At 41.5% G+C, this 24,069-nt stretch overlaps 1 pseudogene; it reads right to left on the reverse strand.

Annotated features, from left to right (window-relative positions):
* Window positions 1-243: 243 nt before the first annotated feature.
* Window positions 244-361, reverse strand: LOC134964738 (5S ribosomal RNA; annotated as a pseudogene).
* Between the last annotated feature and the right edge of the window lie 23,708 nt (window positions 362-24,069).

Here is a 24,069-nt window from a genome sequence, read left to right on the forward strand (position 1 = left end):
TTTGACAGTGGTGTCACCATAGGTGTTTTGATGCAGCAGGATAGACAGAGGTGTATAGCCTGCTAGGTAAGTAATAATTATTGACAGATTATTGATTGAGCCATGAAGAGTGGACTAAAGCCACCATAAATTAAAGAGAGACTAAAATGTTCTCCTATAATCCCTATAAAGATTAATCTATTAGCACTGTTGAAGGAAGAAAAGAAACAAAAGTAAGGGAATGTTCCTTCTGCTTTCCAGTGCAGTTTACTGCACCTGGTGTTCCTTGGCAGTCTCCCACCAGGTACTGACCAGGCCTACCAGAGCTTTGCTTCCAAGATCAGACGGAATTAGGCGTCTCCTGTGGAGTATGGCCGTAAACAGTTGGATGAGAGAATACTAATTCACGATAAATAGAAAAGTGCTTCTGCTGTCCAGAACGAGGCTTCACTGAAAAATGGTCACTTACCAAATAGTGACCAAAACTGGATGAGAATGCACCTTAGCACAGGTGTGCAGGAGTACAAGAAAAGAATATTGATAGCAATAAATGCCAATATGGCATAAATTGGGTATATAGAATAAAGAAAAGAAAAAAGGAGTGTAATTGATTATGAATCCATACACTGCGACCAACAGCAGCTAATTAGAATCAATCTGAGTGACAATTAGTAATTAAAAGATATTAAGCTATGCAGATGATACTTGAAAATATATGATATAAAAAGAAAATTCCTATGATGGGAAACAATTTTTTTTGCTATTTAAAGCCAAATCCCTTTTTTTCTTCTGCATTAAGTACCTTAAACAGGGTCTACAAGATTTTATTTTGGAAGGTGTATAATTAATTTTAATTAATAATTATTTTGCCTTAAAGGACAGTTTTTTCATATACATAACATTGGGACTGTGATGGGCACCAGGTTCGCTCTGAGCTATGCAAATTTGTTTATGGGGGCTTGTGAAAATGAATGTGTGTGGAACAACAACCCCATCAGAACGAACCTGGTGTCCTGTTCGAGATATATCAACAGTTACTTTTTTATTTGGAGTGGAGGACAGATTATTATAGAAACATTTTTTAATTATCTAAATCAAAATACTGTGGATATATTTTTCACATTTGAGAAAAGTGAAAAAAGTCTTAATTTTTTGATATATGTGTATACATTGAGAGTGACAAGATACACACAAAGAACTATAGTAAATCTACAGATTCCAAAGCTTTCCTGAGACAGGACAGTTGCCATAACCCAGAATGGTTAAAATCCATTCCAGGGGGCCAAATGGGGAGGCTTAAATAGAACTGCACCGACATGAGGATATAAGATAAAAAAGCAGCTGAGGTGCAATTACGTTTTACAGCATCCAGTTACAAGAATACCAGTAAAACAGCTGAACTGGTGAAAAATATACTAAGAGAAAAATTGTTGAGAAATGGTATGGAACAGACAAATGGAAAGGAGCAGACACCTTATGAATGGGCTTTGGTTACTATAATTAATAGTCAGTACAAGGATATTGAACATTCTCTATGTAAGCATTGGGGAATCCTGAGGAAGGATCCCATAACAGGCCAGCATCTTCCCTCAAGACCTAAATGCATCTATAAAAAAGCCCCGAATTTGGGCTCAGGTCTGGTGAGGAGTACATTGCCTCAAATCAATTTTTTTACCCACTTGATAAAGGGGTTGTTTTTTCTCCTTCTTGCTGTTCCTTTGTTTGTATTACTATTTTTCATATTTTCAAAGCAAACGTATACTTTAACAATTTAGTGCTTTATAATAATCACAAATTATGTACCTTTTAACAACATATTCGTAACGGGTTGTACATAGAAATACACATTTAAATCACTAGGAATATTCTATTCATGAAAGAATGCATGGCAGCCATATGGAATGTAAAATGTAAGAATATATGTACAGTTGATACTCATAAAACAGTATTTGCACATTGTAAATCACCATACATTATTATATTTTCACAAGTTTAAACTATATAAGAAAGGAATAGCATGAAAGACAAGTGTGAGAAGTGTATGTATGTTTGTGTGTGTATATTTATTTATTACTGGGAAAATTTAATTTCATGCGCTCGGCAAATCATAAGCTTATTAATATTAATCCTAGACTTATTGGCAAATGCTAAAGAACATTTATTTGTGTTTGTGAGTGAGTGAGTGAGTGAGAGTGAGAGAGAGACAGAGGTATGCCTAGAGGGGTAATTGCCAGTGTGGATTGTCGGAGGAGTGTCAACATGAACTCAGGCCACATGTTTCCTTTGTACAAACCACATGGGACACAAGCTAGACTCAATTTTGGGAAGTTCCCATGATTCTAAAGTCTGCAACACATGGTTGTGGGGGAAACAAATGCCAGCAACCATCTTGTACGAAACAACTAACTCATTCAGGCACATTTCAATCCAACTAATTATATTCCATGTCCAATTTAACTAATTATATTCCACCTTCCAATCCAACTTAACTAATTTATTCAAACATTCCAAGAACCAGCTTATTCAATTTCACATTCCAATCCATCTAATTATACATATTCAAGTATATTTTACATTCCAAGAACCTACACAGTGTATTAAATGCTGTCCATGTCATAGGAATCATCACATCATATGCCATTGCTACGAAACACATAGAAATCAAGTAACCGCATGGTGGTATTCATGATTAACAAGATATAATATTCACAAACCAGCACAATCTATTCTAAACACAAATTTAGCTATTCTATGACATTTATCAATTAGGCTTAGAGAGATTGATACTTAGCCATCCAGGCCCAGTGATTAAAGCTGCATTCTAGTAGAATGTGTCTGTGAGCTGTGTCCAGCTACATTTGCTACAGGAAGTCTGTGTCTCTCAGCTGTTCAGGTAGTACATTCAATTTGTGGGTTGGTGTGTCTTCCACAGGAAGTGTGCGGAAGCTATTGTCTATCTTAAGGCCATGTGAGATAGCTGTATCAGTGAGCTGGGCTTGCTTGTTTAAATGCTAATTAGAGTCAGACAGTCTTTGTGTGTGTGGGAAACCAGCCCGAACACTTACAACCTCCAGAGCCCATTCCATGCGCAACATCAAAATACAATATACAAATATTGAAACATCTAAAATGGATATGAGGATATACCCTGTAACACCACAATGAAGTCAAAAGGTTTCTTTAGGTGTGGAATGTGTCATGGATGCTGACAAATTAAAGGGGATGGAAATAACAAATGTAATGAAGTGACAATAAATGATAAATCATTTGCTATTAGGGACTTCATTACATGAAACACCAAAAGCGTAATATACACGATAGAATGTGAATGTGGCCTGTTCTATATCGGACGAATGTTCAGACCCCTGAAAATTCACATCAGCGAACACCTAAGAAATAATAAATGTATTACGGGTATAAAAAAATTCTTAGGGTTATGGTGGATAAATTGACACTGGCGACAAAAAAATCTACCCAGCCAATTAACAAAGGCAGAAATGAAAGCAATATTTTAATTAGGCACCCTAAAGCCAGGTGGTCTGAATCTTGATTTTGAAGTAAAATGGATTCTGTAAAGGGTTCTAAAAAGATTTGCACTTGTCACTTTACATTTCACCTTGGAGCACTGTGCACTTTGCCTGTAACAGAAGGGGAACTTAGAATGTTTTTTTGTCAATATAAGTTGTTTGTACTATTTGTTAAACTGATGTTTACACTATATTTTATTTTATTGAGGTAACTGTGAGAAAGAGACTAATGAATGCACCTATTTAATTAATAACAACTTAAAATCAAAATCCCAGACTGATGGATCACGGCCTGATTATACAGAGACAGAGCGCAGTAATGAACTGGGAATAAAAAGGTGATCCCAACGAGTACGGAGCAAGGGTAAAGAGTGTATATAATATTACTATAATAACCGAAGGAAGGGACATAGCATCATTTGGTCTCCTGGACAACAATGGAAGTTGTATTAATGGAGGTAATAAGGATTGGCACGGCAGGGGTTCACGGGACATGTAGTTTATGGATGTATAGGAACCAGCTGCTCCCACCACCAAAATCAGACCGGGGGGGATTTGCATGGAGTAAGGACAGTCACCTTGGACCTTGAAAAAGACCTGTATTATAGGGTCAAAATGCGTTGGTTAATCTGTAGAGGACTAGTGGCGATTGCCGAGGAGGACCGGACTGCCGACGATCAGAGTGTGCCGCTGATAGGGACCCAGGAGCAATCCTGCTTACACGCTTAGTTCAGATGAACAGCCGGTAATTGCAATACCTAGCCACTTTCGGATCCCCACGGTGTAGATGTCCAATTGATGTACATAGAGTACTTGTTATTTTTAGTGTGCTCATTTCAGATGAATAGCCGGTAATTGTCACATTTGGCCACTTTAGGATCCCCACGTTGTGGATGTTTTATTAATGTTTTATACTTGTGATTTTTTTTTTACTTTCATTAAAACTGTGCTTCACTATATGCTTATTTCTTTTATCTTGTCTTTTTGGTAAACTGCATATGAGCATACGAGGAATAAAACGTTTCAATCTATTGAGAAGGAGACGGTGATATTTATATTGATACATATAGCGCTTGATGTGTGTCAGTCAATTCTTTTTGTGATATACATATACTGGTGAAGAGTTGGAGAGTACCCTTATATGACATAACACACAACATAGCTGCTTTTATGGTGCACACAAAGGAGTCTTTGATTACTTTTAAAATATAACCTTTAGGTACCTTGTGGCGAGTAAAGCGGAGTGAGCCACCAAGCCCGATGCTTGGTAAGCGAAGTGAACCCATGAGGGGATGAATTTCAACAAAGTTGGAAAAAAATGTTTAAATACAAAATAACACCCCAAAAATATGTAATTTTGTGTCAACGTTTTGACCCTGTCGACCTTTTGGCTGTTGGACTTTTGCCCCTGTCAACCTTTTGACTGTTCACATTTTGACTGTCAGACTTTTGACCCTGTCGGACTTTTGACTGTCGACCATATGGTGTCAACCTAATGACTATCTTTTTATTGTCTTACTATTATACCACACCCATTTTAATTGCATTAATTTTATTCAGGCCACGAAAACAGCTGTAACCCCAGCCCCAAAAAAATAAAATGGAGTCCCATCCTCTCATGCAACAACCAGCACTGGGCAGAAAGCCTTTTTGCTATACCACGCAACCCTTGTGATAGTGGGTGCTGGGAAAATGGTGTGAAAATATTGTTCTTTACAGGGAGCCAGCAGGTCCCAGCGAACTTGCCCCAGCATGCCAGCACTTTGAGAACCACAAGTGTCAGTATGATTGGACATTAAGGCCCTGATGGCACCTGTAGTCCACCTGTAAAGACAATATTAAAATAAAAACAAGACACTTAATGTTTTAATAGTTATTATACAGCATCTTCGTCTGGTGTGCCATGGTCTTAAATTTTTTGGCATGGCCACTGCCACCCCTGGGCATCTTCTCACTTCAGGAGCTCTTTCCTGCTCCCTCCCCACTGGCAGACTGGCATATACTGCCTCACGCTGGCATATATAATCCAGCCAGAGGAGGCAAGGTGATGTCACAGTACAGTATGTTGTGATCGGCTCTGGGTGGCCATCTTGAATTTAGAAAATGAAGCTGAGGCATCATTTATTAAATTGGAATCATTGCCAAACTCTGCAAAACTGCATCCTCTTGAATCCAGGCCTGCTGCCATGCCAGCTATCTCCACTGGGTCCTGCTGTCAGTAACACCCACAACCTCCACCGTGTCCCAACACTACAGCAGATCCTGCTAACCACAGTGGATCCAGAACTGGATCCGCTGTCCCATCACATCTTCCTGACTGACAGGGCGTACTTTCATGTAGGCTGAAGGCACATCTCTGTCATTAAGGCAGATGAATAGGTGCTGCCTTCTCGGTTTTTTTTTATGGATTTTTACAGCCCTTGGCTTGGTTCTGTCCATTGCTTCAATTGTCAGCAGGAGGTTGAGCTGTCAGTGACTCCCGTCCATATTTGGCTTCATTTTCAGGATAAAATGATTAGAAAAATACAGAAAAGATAACTGTGACAGAATCTGTGTAATAAAAATATACTTTGTGAGGGGCATGGTTTGGTACAGACCCAGGCAGACGTGCTGAGCTGGAGCTCCTACCTTGGGCACCTATATCCCTCTCTCCTGCTATCTCCAGGAAGTTTTGGGGTCGAATCCCTACCTGCTGAGACCTCTCTGAATTGGGTAGTTTGGGCCACGGAGCCGGCAGACACCTCTGGTGTCTGTGCGGGTTGCGGCCTACCAACCCAGGGGAAGCTGGGGCCTCAATTACCTGCTGGACCCGTGTTGATCGTGGCTGAGTCTAGGATTCAGGGACGTCCTTCCTCCTACTCCATGGACATCTCCTTCTGTGTCTCCTGCCCGGACCGCCCGCCACTCACTCCTCCTGTGCCACCTAGCAGATATCCAGACGCCCCACTGCCAGACTCCCAGTGAGGTGCGGCGGCTGGCATCTTGTCTCCAACAGTCTCCGTGCAGCCCTGAGGAGGGTCCAGGTGCATACCTTGGCCTCTGCAGCCTGGGATACCAGGCTCCATCCAAACATGGCCGGGCAGTTTCAGAGGCGCAGTTCCTGCTTTGCTTGGTGCATAAAAATCCTGGCACCTGCTACGTACACATTTCTGTAAACTACTGCATCCTGGAGTTCTCCCTACATGGGCCGTAGTTCCTCACATACACCATGCTGATGCCGACTAGTGACAGGCTGTGATTATCCTGCTCTCCAGGGAACGTCTGTCCATGTATGATGCCCTGCTAGCCACGATTTGTTCTGGGGGAAAGTAAGACGTTGGTCCTGCCTGCATACTTCTCTAATCACGTAACTCATACAGGTGTTCTCTTGGTGGTACTCATTTGCCTCATGGTAAGGGGTGGTAAAAAGAAGGGCCCACCAGGGGTTGGGAATTCCGCACACAGGGGAACTCCAGCACATTTCATTTTAACCCCCTCCTCAGCTGACGTGAGGCAGTTTCTCTTCCCTCAGGGCTCTGTCTTCATTGCTGATGATACTTCTGTGCCTTCCACCCCATGCCTTTCACCTGGCTCAGATTCACCCTCTTGAGTCAGAGATCAAGAGATTTCCTCGAATATGGTGCCAGAGATGGCGGGTGTTTCTCAGATCCTGCACCTACTCTACTCGATGTTGACAAAGCAAAATTTTGAATGCCTGGAGAGTAGTCTCGGAGTAACAGTAAGCTCGGATATAGCCGCTGTTCATTTCGTGGTGTCCACTATTGGATTTCTAACATGGGCCTTCAATAAGCTCCTGGATCAGGGCCCTTATTCCATGATTGAGTTTGACAGGGCCCACTGAGCACTAAGACCTAGAGGGGCTCCCTCTGACCGGCCAAGAGACATTATTTGCTGCTTGCATTATTTCTCATAGAAAGAGGATATTCTTCATAAGGTACACAGTCTGGACATCATAGAGATTGACGATCAACACATTCAGATATTTCGAGACCTATCCTGGTCAACCCTTCAAAAACGCAGAGCTCTGCAACCACTCACCTTGGAACTCTGTAAGACGGGAATTAAGTATAGATGGGGTTTTCCGTTCAGTCTTCAAGTCTCGCATAATGGAAAGTTCCTCACACTTAAGGACTCAGTCGACATGCCCCCTTTTTTCAAAGCACTTGGTATTCCGGAAATCTCCCTTCCAGATTGGCAGGAACCCCTGATCTGCTCTGTCCCACCAGAACTTTCTCATCCCGACAATAATTGGCACCTTGTCCAGTGTAATCCAAAACTGCCTAGGGAACAGCTAACCCCTTCAATGTCGGTCACTAAGTGAAGTCCTCCTGATAGGAGTACGAAGATTTGCTATTTCTCATATGACTTGTTCGTGACTTTTGTATTACCTTGAATGGTCAGTCCATATGGCACAATTGGTCTCGAAGGGTCTGAGTCACATTACTTGACCTTCTGTCCCCCTCCTGTTACGTATTTGAGAAGTTACTTCATTTTATTATAGTTCTATAAATTGTGTTAATAAGGGTTGATGTCATCACCAATCCCCAGTTACCCCCTCACTGCCCTAGTTTTCTTGATCTCCAATGTGTTCCACATGTCCGACCTCCCAAGTGGTGGTTGTGTGCTGTTCTTGTTTTCTTTTTTGCAGGTTGTTTAGTATAATGTGTATGATGCTATTTTTTTTGTCTTATTCTTCTACACTGTGTTTTCTGCTATTTTTCTTTCTTTTCTTTCTTCTACTCTTCCCTCCTCCTGTGTGGTACATAGCTCTATCAGAGCTTATGCCTTCCTCAATGACTTTCCTCCTTTTCTCTACATTTTAGACCAGGGGTGGGGAACCTCCAGCTTGCAGGCCATTTGTTCCGGCCCACCTGCTTGTGTGTCAGCGACACGCCGTGTCTCAGCTGTCAGGGCAGGGAGGAGAGCGCAGCTACTGTATATGTCCGGAGGCAGCATCAGGTAGGATCTCAAACCAGCTGCTGGTTCATGATCCAATCAAAGCTCACGGACTGGCAGCCAATCAGGAGCCACTGCTGCCGGTCCACGAGATCTGATTTTCTAACAAACCGGTTGCTGGTTTGAGATCCTACAAACCACCACTGCCTGACATAACCGCGCTCTCCTTCCTGCCTTTACCCCTTGACAGCTGAGACGCACTGCTGCTGGATGGAGCAGCAGCAGTGGGGAGCAGCACAGTGGGGTGAGGGGCAAGGTGGGGACATTTGTGGATCTGGCACTATGGGGAATTTGTGTATCTGGCACTGCACTGTGGGATCATTTGTATATCTGAGACTGGCAGCATTTGTGCATCTGGCACTGCACTGGCATATGTGTATTTGGCACTGCACTATTGGGGGCATATGTGTATCATGTCCCATTTTAATTGGCCACACCCATTTTTTGGGCGCACGCGCATACCTCTAAGGAGCATAACTATAGGGTCATTTTTAAGTTTATAATATTTGTATGGCCCCCGAAGGATTTTATGAATATCCAAATGGCCCTTGGTAGAAAAAAGGTTCCCCACCCCTGCTTTAGATAATGGCAGTTGATTCCAAGGCAGTGGTCATTAAATTTGTTTCCCTCAATGCAAAAGGCCTAAATGTCTATGAAAAATGCTCTAGCGTAATCAAGGACCTTTTTGCTCTCAGGGCCGATGTGGCGTTTCTTCATGAGACACACTTCAAGGCCAGTGCTGCCTCTACTCTTAAGGACCGCACTACTCGTTTTCTTTTTATAATAACAATAGCAAAAGTAAATCCCTGGGAGTTGCAATCCTGCTGTCCAAACGATTACCATTTTCAGACATGACATCCATAGTCATTGAGGAAGGCAGAACACTCCTAGTTAAATGTAAACAGTTTGATCAATTGTACACTTTTATCAACCTGTATGTTCCCACGCAATCCCAACCTAAATTTTTGCTGAAAGTCTTGAATCGGGTTGTTGCCCTGGATGAGAGTATTCAGATTTTGGGTGGAGATTTAAATTGGTCTTTCCAGCTGGAGGTGGACATCTCTGGCACACTGGTCAGGTCATCACTAGCTTCACATCGCAAAATCCGTCGAGCGCTCCATGAACACCAATTGGTTGGCACGTTGTGGCTCCAGCACTCAGGTGATAGAGATTATACGTTTACTCCCAGCCACATGATATCTACTACTGACTAGATTACTTTTTGCTGCCCTATCGGTTTTTGCATCTTATTCGGGATACCAATATAGGGCTGATCACCTGGTCAGACCACGCTCCTTTCTCCCTAACTTTGGAGACATCCTACCCTCATTCCAAACACTGTACTTGGCAACTGAATGAGCAACTTTTAATGGACTCACAGTTTGCTCCTTAATTAACTGAGGCCATCAATGATTATATTTAGATCAACGAGGGTCTGGACGTCAGTGGAGTCACTGTCTGGAAGGCGCACAAATGCATCTTGCATGGTAAACTCATTCAAATAGATTCCTTGAGGAAAAAGGAAAAACTGGGAAAAAAGTTGCCCTGTTTCAGCGGTTGAAAGTTCTGGAGACTGCGCATAAAACAGATCTGTCCTCCCAACTCTTAACTGAGCTGAACAAGACGATGTCAGCTCTTAACGCCTTGCTTTTTGAGGATGTCAGAAAGGACTATAGGATATTCCAAAACCGTTTTTTTCAATGGAGTAAAAATCTGGGGAAACTAATGGCAAGGACACTGCGTTTACAAAGAGCTTCCCTATATATTCAAACAAAAGCAGACTCGAAAGGCACTCGCCATACTCTTACCAGGGATATATAGATGACACATTTCACTCTTACTACACTAGCTTGTATAACCTCCAAGACCCCAAGTCCCCGGAGACCTTACTGGCTACTAAAGACCTGGTAGATAAATATTTTTGCAATTCAGGCCTTCCACGATTGAATGACGATGATAGTGCCTGGTTGGATTCCCCATTTTTCCTGCCAGAATTAGATCAGACCCTTAACCACTTAAATGACAGTTTATTTTGCCAAAAACCGCTCCAAAATTGTCATTTTTTTATGAGTGAATTAAGTGAAGAACATGACTTTAACCCTATCCCAAATGATTTTAGTTAAAAAAAGGAAAAAAAATATTTTTTATAAAAATATTTTTTAAAATATCAAAACATCGAACGGAAACATCATGACCATTGGAACATCGGAAACATCGCGACTATCGCGGCTTTCATTTTGAAAGCTGGGACAGCCTGCAGGTATGCAAGGGGTGTCTGGGGGTGGCTTGGGAGGGTTCATTTACTCTCCCCAGCGGCTGCCATTGTCTGCAGCCACTGGAGGGGGGTGATCCTGCCGTGCTGACCGATCAGCAGTGATCGGCAGCATGGCAGACACAGGGGGAGAGTGAAGGGAGGCAGAGGGACCTTCCGGTCCCTCTGACAGCAGCAGCGGAGGGAAGTTTCTCATCCCTGCTACTGCTAACACTCTCTATCTGACTGGTCACATCCTGTGCGACCAGGTCAGATAGAGCACTTGCAGGCATGGTCGCATTTGATGCGACCATGCCAGGCAAGTGGTTAAAGAGATGCCTTCTCGGAAGAGTCCAGGTCCAGACAGCTTCACCCCAAACATTGGAGGCCTTTATTACAGTCATACCTAAGGAGGGAAAATACCCGATGCAATGTGACAGCTACTGCCCAATCTCACTCATCAATATGGACATCAAACTGTTTGCTAAACTTATGGCAAACAGGTTGAAGTTGTTGATCCCCAATATCATTGATTCAGATCAGGTAGGATTTGTCCCTGGGAGAGAGGCATGAGACAATGCAACTAAAATTATTGACCTGATGCACCTAGCCTCCTCGGGCCATAATCACACAGTGGTGCTGTCTACTAATGCCGAGAAACATATATATTGGTAGATGCTCAATTAGCTTAGTGATATCATTCAGGTGCTCGAAAGGGAGGGGTATTTCTAAGCAAGAAAAAAAGGCATTTGTTTCCCCCAGCACCGTGAATGATAACCGTAACCAGATATAAATTCCACATGATAATAGAATTCAGAGATCTTCATTACACATATTTGCGCAAATGTGTAAATAAGCCCTAAAGCCGCATCAAGGTGTCTCTGTATATTTGGGGTCCCTAGCGCTATATCTAGGTGCAGGGTGTGGCACCCCAAAACACCAGCATAAGCCAGAAAGCCCAGCGTAGCATATCAGTGAAAAAACTATAGTGTTAATACATTAGTATTTAGGAAGCCGAAGCTATAGAGAAAGTGATACAAAAATGAAATGCAATTAAAATAGAGAAATAGTGTTAAAAAATTAATAAGTGAAAAGTGTTAATAGAATGTAAAGGTATGCCACATTAAGGCCATCCAGCTCAGCCAGTCCAGAGGCACCACACCTCACACCTCCACTACCCCAATCTGGGTCTAAGATTAACCAGCAAGGAGCCACATGATAATGGCTCCTTACTACAATATGTCTAAGCTAAGAGTTACCTACCTTGGAGCAACCCCATAATGCTCCTTGTGGCATGCCAGGGCCTGCACCTCCTCCTAATGCAGGAACCTCTCTGCCTCTCACAACAAACATATATATTGGTAGATGCTCAATTAGCTTAGTGATATCATTCAGGTGCTCAAAAGGGAGGGGTATTTCTGAGCAAGAAAAAAAGGCATTTGTTTCCCCCAGCACACTGAATGATAACCGTAACCAGATATAAATTCCACATGATAATAGAATTCAGAGATCTTCATTACACATATTTGCGCAAATGTGTGAATAAGCCCCAAAGCCGCATCAAGGCGTCTCTGTATATTTGGGGTCCCTAGCGCTATATCTCGGTGCAGGGTGTGGCACCCCAAAACACCAGCATAAGCCAGAAAGCCCAGCGTAGCATACCAGTGAAAAAACTATAGTGTTAATAAATTAGTATTTAGAAAGCCGAAGCTATAGAGAAAGTGATACAAAAATGAAATGCAATTAAAATAGAGAAATAGTGTTAAAAAATTAATAAGTGAAAAGTGTTAATAGAATGTAAAGGTATGCCACATTAAGGCCATCCAGCTCAGCCAGTCCAGAGGCACCACACCTCACACCTCCATTACCCCAATCTGGGTCTAAGATTAACCAGCAAGGAGCCACATGATAATGGCTCCTTACTACAATATGTCTAAGCTAAGAGCTACCTACCTTAGAGCAACCCCATAATGCTCCTTGTGGCATGCCAGGGCCTGCACCTCCTCCTAATGCAGGAACCTCCCTGCCTCTCACAACAAACATATATATTGGTAGATGCTCAATTAGCTTAGTGATATCATTCAGGTGCTCGAAAGGGAGGGGTATTTCTAAGCAAGAAAAGGTTGAAGTTGTTGATCCCCAATATCATTGATTCAGATCAGGTAGGATTTGTCCCTGGGAGAGAGGCATGAGACAATACAACTAAAATTATTGACCTGATGCACCTAGCCTCCTCGGGCCATAATCACACAGTGGTGCTGTCTACTAATGCCGAGAATGCATTTGATAGAATTAGCTTGGTCTTCATTGAAAGGGTTTTGAGACATTTAGGAGTAGGTGCGGTTAGCCTTAACCGCATTCTGGCGCTCTATAGCTCCCCCACGGCAAGGTTCAAAATTAATTGGGCCTTATTTGCACCAGTTTTAATTAGAAACAGTACCAGACAGGGTTGCCCTCTTTCGCCCCTCATTTTTATTCTTTGCATGGAGGTTTGGCTGGTTCTATTAGATGTAATCCCAATATTTCTGGCCTTGTTGTGGGTGGTAGGGAATACAAACTAGTGTTATTTGCAGATGATCTGTTGGTTGTTCTTTCATATCTGTTAGTCTCGATCCCCAACTCATCCACAAATTTAATCATTTTGGCTCCCTGTCCAATTTTAAAATTAAAATTTCTAAGTCAGTGGCAGTAAATGTGTCAGCTCCTTCTCAATCCCTGGCAGGTCTTAAACAGTCCTTTCAATTAATTTTGCACCCCAATAGCTTTAAGTACCTGAAAGTCACAATACCTTCCAGTCCTGCATACCTTTTTGATGAGAACTTCAAACATCTACTTGCCACACTTCGCTCAGAGTTTAGGGACTGAGGCAACATAAGGCTCTCCTGGCTGGAGAGACTCAGTGTAATTAAGATTAATGTACTCCCTAGGGTCCTGTATCTTCTCCAGACACTGCCAGTACATATCCCTCAGTCTTGGTTTAGGGAGCTGCACAATGCGGTCTGAGACTTTGTGTGGGTGGCAAGAGGCCACGTTTTCAACATGCTGTACTTTTTTGCCTTAACTCATGGGAGGCCTTCAGTTGCCCCATTTCTCTTTAAACCATGATGCTGTTATTCTCAACAGGGTAATGGAATGGTCCCACATGACTGACATAAAACAATGGGTGCTTATAGAAAACACCACTGTAGCCTCACCAATACGCCATTGTCCTTGGCTTTCAAGACTCCCTGTTGCTCTTCATACTACTGTTAGCCCTACCTTAGCATGATGTAGCAGATTACATGCCCTTCCATATGTGTCTTCAAAATTCTCTCCCTTGACCCCACTATTTCATATTCCAGATTTTCCTTCAGGGTCACCGGTCAGGGGTTTGCGGCATGGTCATTGAAAGAGATCTCACATGTCGGCCAGCTGGTGGAGAATGGGGAGATTCTCCCTTTCCATACTTTACAGTTGAAATGGAGTCTTCCATCTTCGGAAATTTGGAGGTACCTTCAGTTGAAGCATTTTGTAGCAGGTAGCAAGGTTCGCCTTGACACCACTAGACCCATGACTATATTTGAGAGTATGTGACTCAATTCATCCAGTCCAGCACATTTTTTGTCCAAATGCTACAAACTCCTGATTGAACATAAGTTCCCGGCCCTTCCTAAATACACTAGTGAGTGGGGTAAGGACTTGAAGGTTGAGCTGATGGAGGAGGACAGGACTCACTGTTTTCAGGCCACCTTTGTCAGCTCGAGTAGTTACTCTGTACTTAAGATGCACTTCAAAGTTTTGATGCGCTGGTATAGACGCTTGCCAAAATGTTCCCTGGTGTACCGGACCTGTGCTGGCACTGTAACACTGAAATGGGCTCCCCCACTACATATCTTGTGGGATTGTCAATCACTTTGCCCCTTTTAGAACAATGTGATCTCTATTTCTAAACTGATTGTGGGACCTGAGGTGTCCTCTGATCCTGTTTTCTGGCTCCTTAATCTAGTCACTGGCACTTTGAAAGCATATAAAAAATGCCTTTTAAAATATCTCAATAGTGCTGCTAAGGCACTGATCCCTGTTTGTTGGCGTTATAATGCCCTTCCCATTGTGAAAGAGTAGTTTACTAGGATAGACATGTACATGTCAATGGAGGAATTACGGGTGAAACCTGAAAACCAACAGGGGTTTACAGCTACTTGGTTTCCCTGGCTAGACTTCAAGTCCTCACAGGCATACTTACTGCATACGTAATATGTACCAGTCTCACACACTGGGTCTTCCTCTGGTAACTTATCGATTTTCCAATGTTATGATGAAAATCTTTTTCCTGTCAGTTTACCTTGACAAACATATTCCGCACAACACCCTCCCCTCCCTCTTGTCCTTCTTTCCTGTTCTTTTCTGCTATATTCTCCTGTTCTTTTTCTTTTTTATTTTGCTTTAAACAATTTGTATCAGATTTACTAATGATCAGGCAGAATTGGTAATGTGTTCAACAGGTTGATTGATTTATGTAGCCCATTGTCTTGATTATTGGATACTAATGTCTGTTTCATATATACTTACTTGATATTTGCTGCTGTTTCTTATGTGTACTGTGTACTTTTGACATGTCCGCTCATGTGTTTATATGTCTCTGATATTTTCTGTGTTAAAATCTAATAAAGATTTATTGAAAAAAAAATAAATGAATATATATTTTGTATTATTTTAATCATTATGACAGGTGAGGCTCAGCTTCCCTTGACTGCTCGTCACTGCCTATCACATACACCTAAATAAAGCCACTGTCATTGTTTTTTCTCAGTCCATTAAATTTGTAATCTGCCCCAGCACAGACATTGTCTCTTCTATATTTTCTTTATCATCTAGGTAGGCTTGGGCATTATCTGCAGAAATACAGAGTCCTTTTAGTATTTTGCCTTTAAAAATCTAGTGTCCTACTGGGTACAATACTGCAAACTTTCATGCCAACTTTAATAATTTGTCATACATTGGGGATAATTTCATTTTTTAAAACATTAAATTTTTATTGATTACAAAATATGTAGAAGGTAATCATACATACAGCTACGGCGTACCATAGCATCAAATACAAAGAATACACAAATTATTAAATCAGTAGCCATATACATGAGATCTCAAGTACACAAAACATAGAATACACTCAAAAGAAACATAAGAGGGGAGACAAAAGATACATAAGACAAAGACACAATAGGGTAAATGAGTAGACATGAGAAAACACATTGCACGTGCCCAGGGGCACAGTTATCGTACTAAAACTTGAACACTTACAAGGCCACTTCAGAGTTCGGAGAACTCAAAATAGACAAATCAATAGGATCACTGTAAACAGTAGAATATCCCTGTCTTTCTCAGTATTCACTCCACTTAATCCATCTCATATGAATTGTAGGAGCCGATGAAGAGCATTCACAGCTGGTTGTCTCAAATAAAAAATGTTTATGAATTTTCTTAATAATTGTCTGTATACATGGTACTGACTGTGATTTCCACAGTTGCCCTATTGCAGCTTTACTTAAAATTAAAATATAGCCTAGAATGTAACTATCACAACTTAGTAAACGGTGCCCAGTGTGATTGAACAGAGCGACAACTGGATCATCAGGGAGATTTTTCCCCAGTACGTCACATATAAGAGAGAACACCTCAGTCCACAGCGGCCTCAGAACCGGGCACTCGCAAAAGATGTGAAAGATAGTACCAACACAGCCACAATTTCTCCAATATGGGGGGTAATTCAGACCTGACCATAGCAGCAAATTTGTTGGCAGTTGGGCAAAACCATGTGCACTGCAGGGAAGGAGGGGGAGGGGGGCAGATATAACATGTGCAGAGAAAGTTAGATGTGGGTGGGGTGTGTTCAATCTGAAATTTGAATTTCAGTGTAAAAATAAAGCAGCCAGTATTTACTCTGCATAGAAACAAAATACTCCATCCAAATCTATCTCTCTCTGCAAATGTTATATCTGCCCCACCTGCAGTGCACATGGTTTTGCCCAACTGCTAACAAGTTTGCTGCTACGTTCGGGTCTGAATTACCCTCATAGTTGGGACACAGAAGGCCAGATAAAGTGTTGCCGACGTGGAGTAAAGTATGCTCTATGAAGCAATTTGAAAACATTTCAGAATGTTGTAAACATTTAGAAATTTGAAAACACGATAAGGAGATCAAGTCCCACTCCTCTTATCGGAATATTCTGGATAGAACTCTCCCATTTATTTTGAAATAATAATTTACCCATTTTATGCAATAAAACAATATATTGATAACATGTAGATATACCACTCCTATGGCCAGGAAACGACAGTCTAACAGATAAAACCACAGGCAATGGAGAAGGGGTAAATGATTTATGCATATAAGTATACAGCCAATGGCGCAATTGCAAATATTTAAAGAAGTCATACTTTGGGATATTAAATTGTGATTGCAGCTGGGAAAAAGAAATTAGACTATCAACACTAAAAATGTAATTCAAACTCGATATTCCCGCATCCACCAAGAATCTAGCCTGAAATTAGGAATAGAGTTGGCAATAGTCTTAATAGAAAGATCAGCTGCCAGTAGTGAGACTGCATTATCAGTCGAGATTACAGTGTGCCAAATCTGTATTGTGAATCTAATCACGGCACAAGGACTAGTCTCAAAGGTGAAGTCTGTGCAGTAAGCAAGAACAAATCAGTGAGTGCATGTGTTCCTAAAAAGGACCGTTCCATAATTACAAAAGGTTTAGGGGACTGTACAGCGAACCAATCCCGGCCTTGACTAAGGAGGAAAGCAGAATGAGCGCTGTCTAAATCAGGATAGGCCATTCCTCCAGAGCATTTAGGTAGAATCAAGATTTGCCTGGCTATACGGGGCCTAGAACATTTCCAGATGAACTGAGAGAAAATGTTATTAGCTCTAGTACTGAAGTACTTAGGGAAATTGGAATTATAGTGTTTCATGCGCTTTTGTGTTATTACAGCAGCTCAAATAAAATAATGAAAGACTGGTAAAATGATGAGCGCTAGGAGAACAAATTAAAACTATGTGGCACCTGTAAAAAAGATTTTTGTTAGCGTATGTTTACAGCTCTTTTTAAGAGCTTTGTATGCGGTAAGCACAGTCCATAAGAGATCTAGCTTTCCCTACCTCACTACCAGTCCACGGGATTCCTCAGCCTGATGGTATGAATGGCTGTCCGTGGTGTAGATGTTCTTCTCCTCCACCGCTGCGTCCAGCGGGGAGGCGGAGTGTGGCGGGGTTTCAGCGGGTGACGTCACTTGGCGGCATCTGATCTCTCTGGCGGCAGTGTGTCTTCGTGATACCGCTATCCACCTAGGTGGATAGCGGTATCACGAAGACACACTGCCGCCAGAGAGATCAGACGCCGCCGAGTGACGTCACCCGCTGAAACCCCGCCACACTCCGCCTCCCCGCTGGACGCAGCGGTGGAGGAGAAGAACATCTACACCACGGACAGCCATTCATACCATCAGGCTGAGGAATCCCGTGGACTGGTAGTGAGGTAGGGAAAGCTAGATCTCTTATGGACTGTGCTTACCGCATACAAAGCTCTTAAAAAGAGCTGTAAACATACGCTAACAAAAATCTTTTTTACAGGTGCCACATAGTTTTAATTTGTTCTCCTAGCGCTCATCATTTTACCAGACTTAGGGAAATTACAAGGGATGGTACGAAAAAAGTACATGAGTTTAGGTAACAACACCATCTTAGCTGCAGTGATACATCCCAACCAAGAGATTTTGTGCAGTGACCACTATTTAATCAATCTCTCAAAGGAACCCATCAAAGGCATGTCAAGGAGGTCAGTATCCTGGGCCAGATGCACCCCTAAATATTTGATTGATCTTATCTGCCATGCATACCTATAGCTCTCTTTAATATGAAGAGGGAGTGCTTCAGTATTAGAGGTATTTTATTTATAATAGGAAAATTTTGTGTATATATCTAAAATTGTATGCAGCCCAGAAAGGGAGGTTTCAGGGTGAAGAAGGCAAAGCAAGATATCGTCGGCAAAAAAGGCGCTGATCTTGTGGTTAAGACCTCCTATCTCAGGTCCCACTACATCAGTAGTGGTTCTAATAGTCTCTTCCAGGGGCTCAATAGCTAAAGCAATGATGAGGAGTGACAAAGGGCACCCCTGCCTAGTGCCATTTGAGATATTGAACCCCAAGGAGAGACAGCCATTCACAAAAACCTTTGCAGAAGGGACAGAATACAGGGCCAAAATGGAATCCAAAAATCTACCTTGAAAACCAAATTGAAATAAGACAGACTTTAGGTATCCCCAATGCAGTCTGTCAATCGCCTTCTCAGCATCTAATGACAAGACTAATAAAGGAGATTTATAAAAGTTACAATATCAATAGTATTAAAGACTCTCCGAGTATTATCCTGGGCATGCCTGCCCTGTACGAAACCATCTTGATCTGTGGCTATAAGAGAAGGTAGAAAGGGACAGAGGCGATTGGCAATCAGCTTAGCACAAAGCTTAACGTCTGTGTTTATCAGCGCTATAAGGCGATAATTTTGAACTGAAGTGGGGCTTTTACCCAGTTTAGGGATGGCAACGATTTGTGCTTCCAACATCTCTTTTGGGAAGCTCCCAGTACCAGATGCCTCATTGAAAACAGTTAACAAAACTGGGGCCAGTTCCACCTTATAACTTTTATAGAAATTGGACGGGAATGCATCAGGACCAGGGGCTTTATCGTGCGGCAAAACATCAATAATCGCTTCAAGTTCCAAAATGGACCAAGGGGAGCAAAGGGCCAGGCAGGCCACTGAGTCTAACTCAGGAAGGGACAATTTACCTAGAAAGGATTGAATTTCAGCCTTGATGGGTTGGGAAGTGTCAGGATAGGATTGTATATTATAGAGTTGACAATGATACTCTGCGAAAGCATTTGAAAATGTCATGTGGATCAGAGACTTTAGAGCCTGTAGAGGTATAAATATGGTGAATTTGAGCCATAGCATGATGACTACATAATTTCTGGGCTTAAAGCTAGCCAGCTTTATTCCCAAAGACATAAAATCTCTGATTCAAATGAGCTACAGTATATTGAATTGTACTTCGCGGAGAGTAAAGGTGTTAATACGTTCCCTCGCAGTAAGCAGAAGCCTGAAAATTGATTTATTAAGGGGATCTACTTTGTGCACAGCATCAAGCCTGGCTACCTCACTCTCAGCTAACAGAAAATTACACTTATGAGCCCTCTTAAGCCTAGCCACTGATTGAATGTCTGACCCCCTCAGTACAGCTTTGAAGGAGCACTAATGATTAAAAACTGAGGTGTTTTAAGGCTTCTTAGTATCCAAGTACAACTTTATAGATTGTTGAATGGATTGGAAGGCCTCTTGGTGGGATAGCAGATAGTTACCTAACATCCAGGGACCAGGGATATGTTTATGAGCACCTAATTCCAAGATAACCATTAAGGGGAAGTGATCCTACTAAGTCATAGGGAGTATATCAATTTTACAAATGGATGGGAGTGTCCACTTATCTGTCAAAACTAGGTCAATTATAGAATAAGAAGACTGAACATGGGAATAAATAGAATATTCTCTAACTGTGGGGTGCTTAGTCCGCCAGGCATCATAGAGGTCATATTCAACAAGTAAACGTCAGAAACCTAAGGCATTGTCTTGGGGAGTCAGAGGTCTAGATGGGAAAGATTTGGTCGGACAAGACCTATCAATAGAGGGATCAACAACCATGTTAAAATAGCCAAGCATCATTATGGCACTTTTTACATGTTTATGTACCAGCGAACATAGCTTCCAGCAGAATGGAACTTGTTTAGAATTAGGGACAGAACACGAAACCAGAGTGGCATCAGCATTATCTAAGTGCCCAACTAAAATTATATAACGTCCGCCTGGGTCAACATATTGTGAATCTAATATAAAAGGCATTGAAGTGAGGCAATGAAGTGAGAAGTGAATGGCCCCTTTTTTAAAGGGGCCATTCACCATATAACAGGTAGGAAAAGGATTATAAACAAAAGTGTTGGGTCAGATTTCCAAAAATGAGTTTCCTGAATAGCAACTATGTTTGCTTTCATTTTATGGAAGGAAGACAGGGCTAACCTATGGTTTTGCAGGGCTTTCACTCCTTTAACATTCAAAGATACAATATTAACCATAGAATGTACATGAAAGGCCGATATTGATAAGTAAGTGTATAAGCTTGAAGAAACTACATTCCATTCATGAGGTTGAAAAGATGGTAAAATGCCCATTGCTTTCAATCTGTATTCTGTGTTAATCTGTTCTTACTATAATGCGCCTGCTGAAGTAATGGTTTAGTACCAATTGACAGCTATGGATCTTACCACTTCCAGATAATTTAATGTCAATATGTTAAATGCTATAGACCTGGATACATTTCCCAGTTAGGAATTTGTCCAATCCGTTTTTAAATCTCATTTACAGAGTCTGACTTTTTAACTTTTCCGACAGAGAGTTCCAAATCTTTATTGCCCTTACTGTGAAGAACCCTTTCCTAAGTTGTGTATGGAATTTTCTCTCCTCTAGCCTAAGCGAGTGCCCACGCGTCCTATACAGCGTTCTTTTAATAAACAAATCCGCTGTTAGCTCCTTTTAATGACCCTTTACATATTTGAAGATATTAATAATGTCTCCTCTCAGTCGCCTCTTTCCTAATGTATACATATTTAACCTAGTAAGTCTTTCCTCATACTCCCGTGTCTATAACCATTTAATTCAGTAGCTCTTCTTTGAACTCTGTCTAGTTCCCCAATATCTTTTTTATAATATGATGCCCCGAACTGAACACAATATTCCAGGTGCTGACGTACCAATGATTTGTAAAGTGGCAGGATTACATCCTCATCCCTTGTATAAATGCCCCGTTTAATGCACGCAAGCACTTTACTTGCCTTCTTTACTGCAATTTGACATTGTGAACTGTTATTAAGCCTATTATCTATGAACACCCCCAAATCTTTTTCCACCATAGTTACCACTATATTTTCCCCATCTAGAGTGTAGGATGCAAGCTTGTTTTTTGTCCTAAAATGCATAACTTTGCATTTTTCTATATTGAACCTCATTCTCCATTCAGACGCCCAGGTTTCCAATTTAACTAAGACATTCTGTAGAGACTCCACATCACCTTTTGAATTAATTACCTTACACAGTTTAGTATCATCTGCAAAGATTGACACTGTGCTTTCCAGGCCTATTCCTAGATCATTGATAAATATAGTGAACAGCAGTGGGCCAAGAACGGACCCCTGTGGTATTCCGCTGACTACTAGTGCCCAGCTGGAGAACATCCCATTGACCACTACTCATTGCACTCTGTTATCCAGCCAATTACTTATCCATGTACAAATAGTATATCCTAGGCCTAGTTCCCTTAATTTGTTGATCAGTCTCCTATGAGGCACTGTATCGAATGCTTTTGCAAAATCTAAATACGCCACATCCACTGCTTTTCCATGGTCAAGATTCTTGCTCACTTCCTCATAGAAGCTAATTAAGTTGGTTTGGAATGATCTGTCCCTTGCAAACCCATGCTGACTTTTGCTAATAAACTTAGTAGCCTGTAAATGATCCCCAATGCTATCCCTCAAAATGCCTTCCAATATTTTACCCACTATAGAGGTTAAACTAACTGGTCTATAGTTTCCATGATTATTTTTATTTCCCTTTTTAAATAAAGGCACTACCTCAGCTATACGCCAATTCCTTGGTACCATGCCTGATCTAACTGAACTATGGAAAATCAAGTATAGGGGTTTTGCTAGGTGTAACCTAAGCTCCATAATAACCTTCGGATGAAAACAGTCTGGGCCTGGTGATTTAATAATCTTCACGTTACTTAGTCTCTCCAGGACTTCTTCATCACTTAAACAAGCATTAAGCCAAGAGTCATTACCTTCACTGTCGTTATGCACTAATGTCACTGGCTCATCCTCCCTGGTGAATACTGAGGAAACAAAATTGTTCAACAATTCTGCTTTTAATTTGTCATCGTTTATCAAAGCTCCCAAAGGGACTACATTCTCCTTCTTTAATCTTTTACTGTTTATATATTTAGAAAACTTTTTAGAAATGGTTTTACTCTCTATAGCAATTTGATTTTCATTTACAATTTTAGCTGCCATTAATACTTTTTTGCATCTTTTGTTGTATTTTAGTCTTTAAATGATATTATGATGTACTGTATATTGGAAATATTGACCCTCATTCTGAGTTGATCGCACAAAGCTACTTTTTGCAGCCCATGCAATCAACGAGATGCCGCCTAAGGGGAGGGATTTTTTGCATAGCAAGGCTGCGAATACTTGTGCAGCACTGCTATGCAAAAAAAGTTTTGAGAAACAGAAGACCAAGGTCAGACTTACTTACCCTGTGCGACGGATCCAGTGACAAAGGTCCCGGAATTGACATCAGACATTCGCCCTCCAAACGCCTGGACACGCCTGCGTTTGCCTCACCACACCTTGAAAATGGTCAGTTGAGGCCCTGGAACGCCTCCTGCCTGTCAGTCTTCTTGCGATCGCCGCTGCAATCACTTTTTCTGCTGGCGGTGTTGCTGCCCGGCAACAACCTTCACCAGGCAACGACGTGCATGCGCATTGTGGGCACTGCGCAGGTGCAGTCCTGACCTGTTCGCACCGCAGCGATGAACCGTTGCACGCGAATGGATCGGATTGACCCCCATTGAGTATAACCTATATTTTAAACAAGTAAGACTGAGATTGAATATTTGGATTTTGTTTTATTGAATATGGGAGACAACAATGAAACCAAGAATTGTATTAAGTGACAAAATGGAAAACAAATATCCCTTACTCGTAGTTCTGCAGAATGAAAAGAAACTGTAGCAAAGTGGAATATTGTGAAGAACAACTGCAACTATACACACAATGGTTTGTGGTTAGAGGATATCCAAAGAATCTAATGGAAGAAGCAATAATGAAAACAGAGGGATCTGCACTTAAGGACCTACTGGTATTTAAGAATAAGGAACTGAGGAGCAATGACATCAACTTCATCACACCGTTTAATGACCAAGGGAAACAGATAAAGTATTCACCAAACATTGGGACATATGGAAAATAGACACAGCATTAAAGAAGATACTACTGGAGAAACCAAATATAGTATTTAAGAAGGTGAGAAAGCTGAAGGACCATCTGGCCCAAAGCATGCTTAAGAAATAGAAGAAAAAGACAACTCTTTTTTGGGGGCACTCTTGACATAATATTAAAACGTAACTTTTAAACCAGGAAAAATAACACTAGACATACATACACATAACATATAATAAAAAGCAATTATATCCCATTGCTGTTGGACCT

Source organism: Pseudophryne corroboree, chromosome 9 (genome assembly GCF_028390025.1).
Source record: "Pseudophryne corroboree isolate aPseCor3 chromosome 9, aPseCor3.hap2, whole genome shotgun sequence".
Classification (NCBI taxonomy): domain Eukaryota; kingdom Metazoa; phylum Chordata; class Amphibia; order Anura; family Myobatrachidae; genus Pseudophryne; species Pseudophryne corroboree.